Source organism: Lissotriton helveticus, chromosome 3_1, assembly GCF_964261635.1.
Source record: "Lissotriton helveticus chromosome 3_1, aLisHel1.1, whole genome shotgun sequence".
In the NCBI taxonomy this organism is placed as follows: domain Eukaryota; kingdom Metazoa; phylum Chordata; class Amphibia; order Caudata; family Salamandridae; genus Lissotriton; species Lissotriton helveticus.
The window spans coordinates 912,764,637-912,777,245 of NC_136061.1; the positions used below are offsets into that span (position 1 = coordinate 912,764,637).

At 44.1% G+C, this 12,609-nt stretch overlaps 1 pseudogene; it reads left to right on the top strand.

Moving 5' to 3' along the window:
• The first annotated feature begins 323 nt into the window (after nt 1–323).
• Nucleotides 324–809, top strand: LOC144824790 (elongin-B pseudogene; annotated as a pseudogene).
• The last annotated feature ends 11,800 nt before the right edge of the window (nt 810–12,609 follow it).

Here is a 12,609-nt window from a genome sequence, read left to right on the forward strand (position 1 = left end):
GGGCATCTTAGAGATGCCCCCTGAAAAACGACCTAACACTAGTTTCCAGGCTGAGTGGCTGCTCACCAGCTGCCACCACAAGACATGTTTCTGGACCCCTGGATCGCGAGCCTGCTGCTCTCATGGGTCTGAAACAATGCACATCATGGGACGAGGTGCCAAGCCTCCTCCCCCAGGATGGGCAGGGCCCACGAAGGGGAAGCTTCAAAGGCTTGCCGCCTTTGTGAGCTTCCACATGCCCTTTGCTGCTTCCAGCAACTGACCCCCACTTTGGGCGGGAGAATAGGCGGGAAAACCAAGTGAGGAAGGGAGGTGTGGGGGCTCTGCGAGAGAAGCCTTCTGAGCGCCCGGGCGGGACACAGCAGCTGCCTCCATGGATGTCTTTCTTATGATCCGCCATCAGAAGACGACCATCTTCACAGATGCCAAGGAGTCCACCACGGTTTATGATCTGAAGCGGACTGTGGAGGGTATCCTGAAGAGGCCTCTTGAGGACCAGCGACTATACAAGGATGACCAGCTCCTGGATGACAGCACAACACTGGGAGACTGTGGCTTCACCAGCCAGACTGCCCGGCCACAGGCCCCGGCTACCGTTGGGCTTGCCTTCAGAGCCTCAGACGATTCCTTTGAGCCGCTACCCATAGACTCCTTCTCCAGCCGACCAGAACTGCCCGATGTCATGAAACCCCAGGACTCCAGCAGCAGTGCCAATGAGCAAGCTGTGCAGTGAGGGGGCATCCGACGGAGGGGAGAGATCCGTCCTCCATACCGTTCCTCCCACTCTCACATATGTTCCCTTCTTTCCTGTACCCATCACCCTCCTCCCACTACCTTATCTACCCACCATTGCGCTAAAGTGGACTCCAGCCATCACCTTTCACCCTATGTAGTGGCCGAGGGAGCATGGGAGGGCGTATACCAAGGCTCATTAAAGATGCACGTTTATTAGCCACGTGTGTTGGACTCAAAAACGGTGATGGCGTCTCTGTAGAACAAGCATTGGAAATGCAATAGGTCTCGCATTAGGAAAGCTTGAGCTATTGGCCTTATAAATGACATTTGTTTTATTTATGTGTTGTTTTTTCAAATAGCTAAATTAATAGCTTTGTCATTTACAATGCCAATAGTTATAACTTTCGCAAATGTGACACCTATAGCATTTGTAATGCAACATGTTTTGTATTTACGTGACTTAGATGTATTGATATTACAAATAACAATGGCTTTTAATTTTTTTTAATAATTAATACATTTTTAAAATAATTAATACATAAATTAAAGTTATTGTAATTTGTAATGGCAATAGTTTAAACTTTTGTAAATAACTTTTGTGAAGATTATGTTCAGTTTTTTTTAATTTTTGTGACGAAAATCTAAGAACAGAAGTGAAATATTGACATTTTTGTGACATTTGTATTAAAGCTTTAAACATTGAGAGAACATATTTGAACCAGTTGTTGTTGAATGGTTGCACAGATTGATGCTGTGATGGCGCGGAGTGATGTTGTGGTGGCGACGAGTGATGCTGTGGTGTTCAGTGATGCTGTGGTAGAGCATAGTGATGTTGTGGTACCCCTGAGTGGTGCTGTGGTGGTGCGGAGTGATGCTGTAAGGTGGCAGCAGACATGTGCAGTCCTATTTCATGCTGTTCACCGCTGCTTGGGGTGTCTATTTTTTTTTTACTTCTAGTGTAGACTGCTAACATACATATATATGTGAGCGAAATTCCCCGATTAGATATTTCCCGTTAATCAAGAGTGCGAGCAAGCACGTGGCAGTAAGATTCCCCGTTCAGTTTTTAGTGCAGGTATAGAAAGAGAGCAGACACGTGCACGAGTATGGAATCCATCTTTGTTTTTTGCATCCATGACCAGTGGTAGTTGGCACGTGCTGTCACGCCCCCCTTCAGTTCTTTCTGCTCAGTTGCAGACAGGGTATGGAAGACAGGGTATGGAAGCCATGTTTCTACCAGCCCTGCACAGAAGGCCGTGTATGCCCAACCAAACAGGTTGATTAATGTTCTGATATCTGTTAAGCCTCTTCTAAAAACTCACTTTAATATCTATGCACATGTAAAAAAACACCATCTCTTTTCCAACATGGGAATGTAACATGCTGTAGGATTAGGTGAGGCAGCTAAACCCCGAGACCTCTCACAATCATTTGCAAACAGGAGCCTGGATTAAAGTATCGTTTGTTGTTTTTATTTCTGGCAGAATAGTTGGAATTACTGCTATTTCGGGATACTCCGAGCCCCCACGCGGCCAACCCCTGGCTGCCGCTCGCTGCATTTTTACGTTCACTGAAATAAAAACAACTTTATGGAGTTGTGAGGCCAGTAATACTTTCAGTCCAGAGCAAATGAATACACAAAGATAAGCTTGTGTGTGCCACAGCGATTTATTTTTTCATGGATTTATGAAATTATCTGGATAGAAAAGTTAAAACAAGTGAAACCATTTTATGTCACTGAGCACGCGCTGGAGTCGGGCTGAGCTGAAAACCAACTAAATCAAGCGTGAAGCATATGGCGGGGAGCGGATTCCCTTCAAATCTTCACGGCTCGTTGCTGTTTGGGAGGTGGGAGGGGAAGTAGGAGAGGGGGGAGTGATAGGGATGAAAGCGCTAGCGACCGCCTGCTGCCAAATGGTGACATGCAGAGCGCGTGAAAGGTAGAAATTTTCGAGATAGGAATAAAGACGGAGGAATGAAGATACTCGAAAAGATTTTTTTTAATGGCCTCTTCTGTACAATGGTTAATATATATATACTTGGGCTCTACTTTTGCGAAACAGTTTCATAGGACATTATAAAAAACGCTGCTATTGTCTGTCTTTGAGCTATTTTTCTAAGGGTTTTTATATGAATACTGAGGAAATATACATTGTTGCTACATAGATAACATTGTTTGTCATGTAAATACTTTGTTTATTTAGTATGTACTTTTGCCCGACAAATATGCTCTTTTTCCATGAATTCTGTTTTATTAGAAATTATGGATTGTGCTCCTGTCAGCCATATATACATTTTTGCTGTACTATTAGCATTGGTTTGATCAGTTTGCACATTAGCGGCGTTTTTACCTTATAGTTTATTTTCTATGTCTAAGATGTAACTCAACTGCACTGTCACTTTAAATAGCCTTACACACCATGTGTAGTTTGTCATGTGATCAAGCCTCCCTGGAGGCGAAACGCGTCATGGCGGCAGCGCTGGCTTCACTGGATTAAATTTGAATTTGCACCAGCATTCTTTGGGTCGGCTCTTTGTTGTATAGGATTTCTTTGAGCAACAACTTGTGGAATATATATATATATATATATATATATATATGTTCCAAAAACAAGCTCCAGGCATGCGAGGGGCCCCGAGGGAGGTGGCGTGTGCTCCGGACGAGCAACCCGGAAATCCAATTACTGCAAACAAATGCACGTTTAAACACGCTCTCAGCAGCCGTCACCAAACGCCAGACAGGAGATAGTCCAAGGGTGTTTATTCAGTTGCTACATGTTTCGGCTTCTCACAAGCCTTGATCACGCAAATGAGTGTGAATGTGCACAACACATAAGTAGAGTGAATAGTGGTGAACATGAAAAGAGGACTGTAAACAAAGTAAGGCAGACATCTTAGCCTAGTCAAAAGTAAAATACACAAACATGAAAATAGGGCTAGTTGAAAAAAGGGGGCTGGTTAAGAAAATGCAAAACGTAAACACACAATGTGAGCTAATATGCATAGCATGTAAAAACGTAAATAGCATAATACATGCTGAGTCTGGGTGAGTGACGGGACATATTTCCGCCTCACTCGTTATTTTGTTTTCTGTCCCCTTACCCGGTGACAGACTCAGCATTTGCATTGTGTCCGGAACTTTCCTGGGCCACCCATCGACCCCCCCCCCCTTTGTGGCAGCGCGGCAGTTTTGATCTGGGGTACATATACATATTTATGTTTGTCATTTGGCCACATGGCATTTGATTTACCTGTTCCCATTATGCCGGCTGATTGTGTGGGTACGGGCATTATTTTCATTATTTTCATTATGATTATGATGGCAACCAGCGATATTATGCTATTTACGTTTTTACATGCTATGCATATTAGCTCACATTGTGTGTTTACGTTTTGCATTTTCTTAACCAGCCCCCTTTTTTCAACTAGCCCTATTTTCATGTTTGTGTATTTTACTTTTGACTAGGCTAAGATGTCTGCCTTACTTTGTTTACAGTCCTCTTTTCATGTTCACCACTATTCACTCTACTTATGTGTTGTGCACATTCACACTCATTTGCGTGATCAAGGCTTGTGAGAAGCCGAAACATGTAGCAACTGAATAAACACCCTTGGACTATCTCCTGTCTGGCGTTTGGTGACGGCTGCTGAGAGCGTGTTTAAACGTGCATTTGTTTGCAGTAATTGGATTTCCGGGTTGCTCGTCCGGAGCACACGCCACCTCCCTCGGGGCCCCTCGCATGCCTGGAGCTTGTTTTTGGAACATTTACAATAAGGCTGCACTGGGCCCGGCTACCTTGACACTGGATCCCTCGATACCGTCCGGTAGGAGAAGAAGCGACTCCACGCGGTGAGTGTCTGATTGAGGGTTGTGTGTCCCGCGTCCGTCCTAGGGAGCGGGTGTTGGTTAGCTTGCTTCCCGACGCCGCGTTTCTGTGGGTAACGGCGCGGCGCATTTTCCCCTTACTAGCACTTCCGCGTTTAACACGAGCACCTTTTGATCTACGTTCGGTATTTGCCGTATTAGGAGGACACGAGATTCTGTGCCGCTTATTTCCTTTCTCCATCCTTTGAGGGTCCGGTATCGGCATTAGCAGGAGGAACTCTGTATTTTACAGAAGGGCGGCTGTCACTTATCGCCACAGTTAATCATCTTTCCAAGGGAGCTCGCGCATGGAGGAAGAAGACGAGAGGAGAGCAGCAGCACACTTGCTGTTTGCTAGAACCAAGAAGGGGGCCCCCAACAGCGATGCTACTAAGAAAGACCACCATGCCCCACAAACCATCAAGGACAAAATTAATAAACTTGAGAAATTAAAGAAAAATGAAATCTCCAAGTGGTGGGAGGCAACCTCCCTGCAGAATTATATTGACCAAGAGATGGTGCCCAGAGGACTGCGCATCTATACCACACCTACTTATGAGGCACCGAACCCCGACATGCTGACTGAGTGGTCCATAAATTCTGCCAACAGCTCTAGAAAAATGTTAGAAATCCTTGTAAAATACGCATGGTTGGACCGTGAAAGTCTATTAAAAGAAATAAACACGCTGATGGAAGAAATAAGCACCCATGCTGAGGACGACATTGTTAAAAAATTGGTGGCAGAAATGAAAGAACGCCTAAAGCGCCACGAGGAGGACATTAAAGCACGGAAAGAAAGAAAACTTCTGAGGGATTATAAAGATTATGACACTGGAAGAATCTTGACCTTCAGTCGTAAATACGATCATCTTTATGCCAATACACCTGAGACTACGCAAAATGGTAGTGCAATGCAGGGCCGAGATGACTCTCTAGGACTGAGCGAGACGGAATCAGAAGTCTCTAATGTATCCACTGAGGATACTGCCCAAGTGACAACCCCAGCAAGAAAACCGAATTTTTTAGACGAGTATCATCATCTGCGCCGGAGCAGACGGATGAATCAACCCACTCCGGCACCACCACTCCCTCAGCAAACCCCACCGAGAGGCCGGGGACGAGCCAGGGGACGAGCCAGAGGACGCGGAAACGCAGGAACAGGGGCAAGAGGCTTCGCCAACGCTGGGAGAGGAGGCAACACAGGGGGCTACATGGGAAGAGCCAACACACGCTCCAGAAAAGAACTATGATGGATGACAATACGGTAAAGAAAACTGTTATTAATTTATCCAAAAGAACAATTACTGAAACTGAATTGACTGTCCTTAGTCTGGGGCTGTCTTTCTGTCCCTCAATGTACTTTAATTATACCGAATCCAGGATTGATGTTTTCAGATACATTCGTAAACTAAAACTTAAGAAATGGCATAAACTGAAGGGCAGTATGGGACACCAACATGTACAACAGCAGCTACCATCGTCCCTTACTGAGGACCCGTTTAGGATTGGTGATGTGGAGTCCTTGATTGACATTATACACCTTGACAAAGAAAATGAAATTGACCCTTTGACATGTAATGGTTTTGCACATGGTGACCCCAATGATACCATAAGTAACACCCAGCTTCTGAGGGAAGCCAATTTTCTTGTTGACAAAAGTGCTGCATCGGGTTTCAAACCTAAATCTACGTTTGTCCCCCAGATGGCCCATGACGCCATAGACACATTCCATGAATGTGTGAACAGAGAACTCAATAGTCTGAGACAAAACAAAAAAAGATTTTTTAGATCTAGTCTGGACAACCTCTCCCCCGATCAGAGGAAAGCCTTAAAATCTTTGGCTGAAGATAACACTATTGTCATCTGTCCCGCAGACAAGGGTGGCAATATTGTTATTATGGAAAGGGACCTTTACGTGGCAGAGGCCCATAGACAGCTATTTGAAGGCAACTACTATTCCACCACCACTTTTGAGAAGTACAATAAGAGTATAGTTGAATTGTGGGACAAACTTGTTGAGTGGAAGGATAAAGGGATTCTCGAATGGGAAGAGTACAGATTTCTCAAAAATGACAATCCCACCCTGCCTGTGCTCTACTTGCTCCCTAAGATTCATAAGAGCACAGATCACCCGCCAGGTAGACCCATCGTTTCCTCTCGTGGTAGTGTAGCGGAACATGTTTCCAAATATGTGGATCACTATTTGAGGGACTGGGTACAGAGTCTCAAAAGTTATGTCAAGGATACCAAGGATTTCCTTGCCAAACTGAATGAACTTACATGGCATGCAGATTATCTATTGATTACCATGGATGTCCAAGCCTTATATACTATCATTGATCACCAACAAGGCTTGGCAGCATGCCAACATTTTCTTGATGGACGTGCCTTACATTTCCGGGAGCATAGCAAAATGCTCCTTGAAATGATTGACTTTTGTCTGAAAAATAACTTTTTTCTATTTGATGGTGCCATCTTCAAACAAGAGATTGGTACAGCGATGGGTTCGTGTTTTGCGCCCAGCTTCGCGAATCTCTTCCTGGGGCTGTGGGAAAATACCATCTTCACGGACCCATCGCTTGTCGAACATACCAGTCGGGTGGTTACATGGTGGAGGTACATCGATGACCTCTTCATGGTTTGGAAGGGCACCAAAGAAGAGGCATCTGACTTTATTGAGATTCTCAACAACAATAGTCAGAATATCAAACTCACGAGCAACATAGACAGCAAGACAGCGGAGTATCTAGATGTCAAAATTGACATCCTGGATAATACCATCACTACCTCCCTCTTTAGAAAATCTACTGCCGGCAACAGTATTCTACATGCCCTCAGCAGTCACCCGGAACCCCTCAAATGGAGTATTCCTTTTGGTGAACTGCTGAGGGCAAAAAGAAACTGTAGTACCGATAGCAATTACCAACTGGTTGCATCGGATATGATGGAACGCTTTAGACTCAGGGACTATCCGGCTTGGGTTCTCAAGAAGGCCAAACAAAGAGCAGACTCTATCACACGCAGCGAAACCTTGCGTGAGAATCCGGTTGAGGATATCAACAGTGAGGAGGATACTACCAGACTCATCCTCACATTTAGTAGAGAATCTAAAGACATACATAAGATTGTTTCGAGAAATTGGAATATTCTCACGAGTGATGCCACTATTGGTCATCTCATCAATAACAAGCCCAGTATCACCTACAGAAAAGGAAGGAACATAAGAGACATGATTGTTCACAGTGACATCACGAGGCACCCCAGCAACCTTGAGTCGGGTTTAAAGGGGTTCTTTCCGTGCAGCCACTGCAAGGCCTGTAAATCCAGCACCTCAGTTAAGAATGTCACCTATAATGGGGTTAGCAAGGCCATCAATCAGTTCCTTACCTGTACTACCATATTTGTGGTATACGTCATCGTATGTCCCTGCAATCTATGGTACATTGGCAGTACCACTGGATTTGCCAAGAAACGGATCTTAGAACATTATCGGGCCATCATACATAAAGATCCCAAATATCCAGTAGCCAGACATTTCAGTGAGCACCACTTCTCGAATCCTGCTTTGATGAAATTTTTCATCCTTGAACAGATAACCAGGAATCCGAGAGGTGGCAATCGACTATTGAAGCTGAGGCAAATAGAGTCTAAATACATCATTTCCTTCAGCAGCAAGGCCCCGGGAGGTTTGAACCAAGATGAAGAACTTGCGGTTCACCTCAAAGATAATTACACATAAAATGTTTTCCCTGGTTCTTTAGTCTGTAATTCCCTCTTCCTTCTGTAGAGCTAGTTTACTTGTATGTGCACATGAGTGTATCATGTTGATTTTAACCCTGTTTTCTCTTTCAGTTTACAGGACTTGTTCCCACTTTTTTGGATTATTTGTTCCTGTTCTATCTATGAGCACGCCCACTCGGGCATCACTGAACTTTTGTGAACATGATTTGGACGCAATTTCTGAATTTGGGCAGTTGTGGAGCTAAGTATGGGCCTTGACTTGGACCTTGTAACCTGCATTCCCCCTTTTGCAGATATGTATGCTGCCTCGGAGTGACGGGACATATTTCCGCCTCACTCGTTATTTTGTTTTCTGTCCCCTTACCCGGTGACAGACTCAGCATTTGCATTGTGTCCGGAACTTTCCTGGGCCACCCATCGACCCCCCCCCCCTTTGTGGCAGCGCGGCAGTTTTGATCTGGGGTACATATACATATTTATGTTTGTCATTTGGCCACATGGCATTTGATTTACCTGTTCCCATTATGCCGGCTGATTGTGTGGGTACGGGCATTATTTTCATTATTTTCATTATGATTATGATGGCAACCAGCGATATTATGCTATTTACGTTTTTACATGCTATGCATATTAGCTCACATTGTGTGTTTACGTTTTGCATTTTCTTAACCAGCCCCCTTTTTTCAACTAGCCCTATTTTCATGTTTGTGTATTTTACTTTTGACTAGGCTAAGATGTCTGCCTTACTTTGTTTACAGTCCTCTTTTCATGTTCACCACTATTCACTCTACTTATGTGTTGTGCACATTCACACTCATTTGCGTGATCAAGGCTTGTGAGAAGCCGAAACATGTAGCAACTGAATAAACACCCTTGGACTATCTCCTGTCTGGCGTTTGGTGACGGCTGCTGAGAGCGTGTTTAAACGTGCATTTGTTTGCAGTAATATATATATATATATATATATATATATAGCCTGTCTGTAAGCAGTCCTAATGGCGGCAGACATCGGACTCGTGACCATGGAGATAAAACGCTCGCTGTGCCATCGTATCTAAGTTGCACATCACTAATGGGATCTAATGATAACAAGAGGTATTAATGCGCCCGCAAGATGTGGAGAATAAGGCTAGCTTTAGACTTAGCTCAGAGCCCTACATAGGATGTAGGAATCTAGAACACATCTATGCGGTCAGATACACCAAATCAGGGCGGTGCCTGCAGAGTTAATGGAACATTATAACTTAAACTGTGGCTATGCCATAAGAAGGAGGCGTATTGGGGGTAGTTAGGGTCAACCCTCCTGAATTCTTGTGGCGGCTGATGCTATTGTGGGGCCATTTGGCTATTCCCAGTCAGCACAAACTATTAGTTACTTTAGCGATGGTGACAGCATGATGATATAATACTCAGAAATGTGGCAGTATTATTTTTCGGGGCCAGTCGATGGTGGTGAAACTGGAGACGAGAAGACACGGCACTTTCATTGTTTTATGACATGATTTTGTTGTGAACGCAATTTAGAAATTAAATAAACGATCCAAAATAAAATACTGAATCAACAATCGTGTTCAGCAGAGGCCTCCCTAAATATTTCTACTCGCATTATAAGGGTGATGGTTGACAAACATATCAACGGCATTTTCCTCTGTAGTGAACATGGCCTGGCGGCCGTGAAACTGAAAGCACGGCCGGCCGGCCGTGAAAAAGCCTTTGATGCAGCAGGGGGCAATTAGGGGAGGAGAATGGCTGGGCTGAGGCAGAGTGCAAAGCCTTTGATGCAGCAGGGGGCGGAGCGGGAAGAGCTGCTGGCGGCACCAAGCTGACGATTTGATGCTGTGCACGCGCATTTTAACTCATTGCGCTTGCGCATTGAGTTAAAAGTGCACATGCACAGCATCATATCGTCAGCTTGGTTAAACTCTGGATAAGCCCCTATAGTCTCGCTCCGCTCAATACGCATGCACATTGACAGGCGAGACCTAAAAAGCTACTATTTGACAAAGGTTCTTTTTTGTTTTTGAAAGTATTTTTTTTCTTTTTTGCTCAATAAAGGTTTGTCCTGTTTAAAAAAAAAACAAGTGTTTTTAGCCCACAGAGGATGAGGAAGTAGTATGGTACTATTGTCATTATTTTATTTTTGCTATTTTCATTTTTGTTCCTCATTTTACCTTTTATCCTTGACATCAGGAAGAGATAACGTTGGAAGGGTGGAATACAGTCCTGTATGAACAACATCCGGAGAGTAATTTGGAAACCAAACATGACAACTCCAGTAGACTACCTGACATCCATGTGTTGTCATGCACTGGTCCTTTGAACCCCCATAAATAGTCTCCAGCGATTATAGAATACTGTATCACTTACTATTTCCGGAATGTACTGATATTTACTTTGCTGTGTTGTAATTGCGTGAAGGTGTCCAGCGCAGTCTGAATTGTCACACAACACATTTAAACTTCTTATTTTACAGGGTTACCAAATATTAAACGTGATTAAAATGTAGAACATTGTTTTTGAAACCAGTGGCCTGCATGACATAGCCAAAGAAGGGGAAAGATGATTTAAATGTAGTATGATGGGTTGGTAAGTAAAATCTGGCAAGAATATTGTAACTGTTCAAATTTATAGAAACCGAGTGCACAAGAACACAAGCTAGTTTTAGCTGCCTGTATATTACTCTACGAGGTGAGTTAATTTCTTTTTTACACAGTTCCTGAAGATGTGGTCTGATATTAGATTAGTCAATTCAATTCAATTCAAGAATCTTTATTCGGTGATTAAAAAACACCATAAAAGCACATTTATATACACAGATAACAATAAAACATTATTAAATACTAATTAAGATCCTTGTACATAATTGATACGCTAAAAAGAATGCCAACATAAGGGCCATATAAATACAGGTCACAATATTTCATTCCTCTCCCCTCGTCTTTCTTAAACGTATTGCGACTTTGATGAAGTTCAAAATGCTACACAAAGTTAAGGGGTCAGAGGCTTTTAACAGAAATACTAGGGCATCCCTGGCGTGTTCCAGTTGGGCTTTTTTTAAAATATTTACAAGGAATCTACGCCTAGGCATGGAAAAATAGGGACAAAGCAAAACAAAGTGAAGGGAATCCTGCGGAGACCGGTTGTCGCAGCCGCAGGGACCCTTCTGCTCGATGGATGAAGTAAACCCGGCAGGTATAGCCAACATGAAGGGGAGCAGGTTCAGTCTGAGACGGCACATTAAAAATCTGTCCTGTGCATTATGTAGAAGAAATAAGTAAGGCTCCATGCCCTCCACACTTTTTACCAAACCATGGGCCCTTACAGTCTTTTTCGCTCCTTCAGCATCAGCTCGCCTTTGGGTTTCTCTCTCCAAGAATAGTTCCCCTACTCGCTTCTTGTGCTGTGCTGAAATAGTAGCTGGGTTCGTGAAAAGATTCCCCAACCCTAAATCCTCCAGGGTATTTTTCACGTATTTGAGCCAGGGGATGCGCATTGAATGGGTCCTACCTAGGCAGTCCAACAGAATTTCTCTGCTTAGATGCGCATCTGGGTTTATCCATATTTTTAACCAGGCCACTATTGGCCTGAGTTTTAACAAATCTTCCAGATATGGACTCCCTAGCTCCCTGTGGGCTATAAGACCAGCCGGGCTGGGTGGCGCCCTTAGGATTGCTTTCAAATACCTATTTTCTTCCTGTTGGATTCTAGTTGTGTTCACGAACCCCCAGACTTCTGCCCCATAGATTACTTTGGAGCATGTTATAGAGCCGTACAGATTCATCACCTGTTCCGGACTCCATCTGCCCACCCTCCTTCCATATCCAGCTATCGCCCCGTTAGAGGCAATCATTTTCGTACAACGTTCTGTTACCAAGGGGGTAAATTGCAGGGCACCGTCAAAAGTTACCCCGAGGTAGGAGAACGTCTTAACCTGCTCCAAACTGTGGGAACCAATTTTGTAAACAAATTTGGAGGAAGGTTTTTTGCCGGCCAGGAGCACATATGATTTCCCTAGGTTGACAAATAGGTCCAGGTTACTCATGAACTCTGCAAACCCCTCTATCAGTGTTTGTAGGCCTCGAGGTGTTCTTGCCAATAAAACCGCATCATCTGCGTAAAGCAGGACGGGGATATGCCGCGGCCCAACCCTTGGACAATCTACCTTTAGACCCAGAAGGAACTGCTCAAGGTTATTGATATAAAGGGAGAACAAAAAAGGGGCAAGTATACAGCCTTGTCTGACTCCACTCCTACATGGAAAGGAGTCA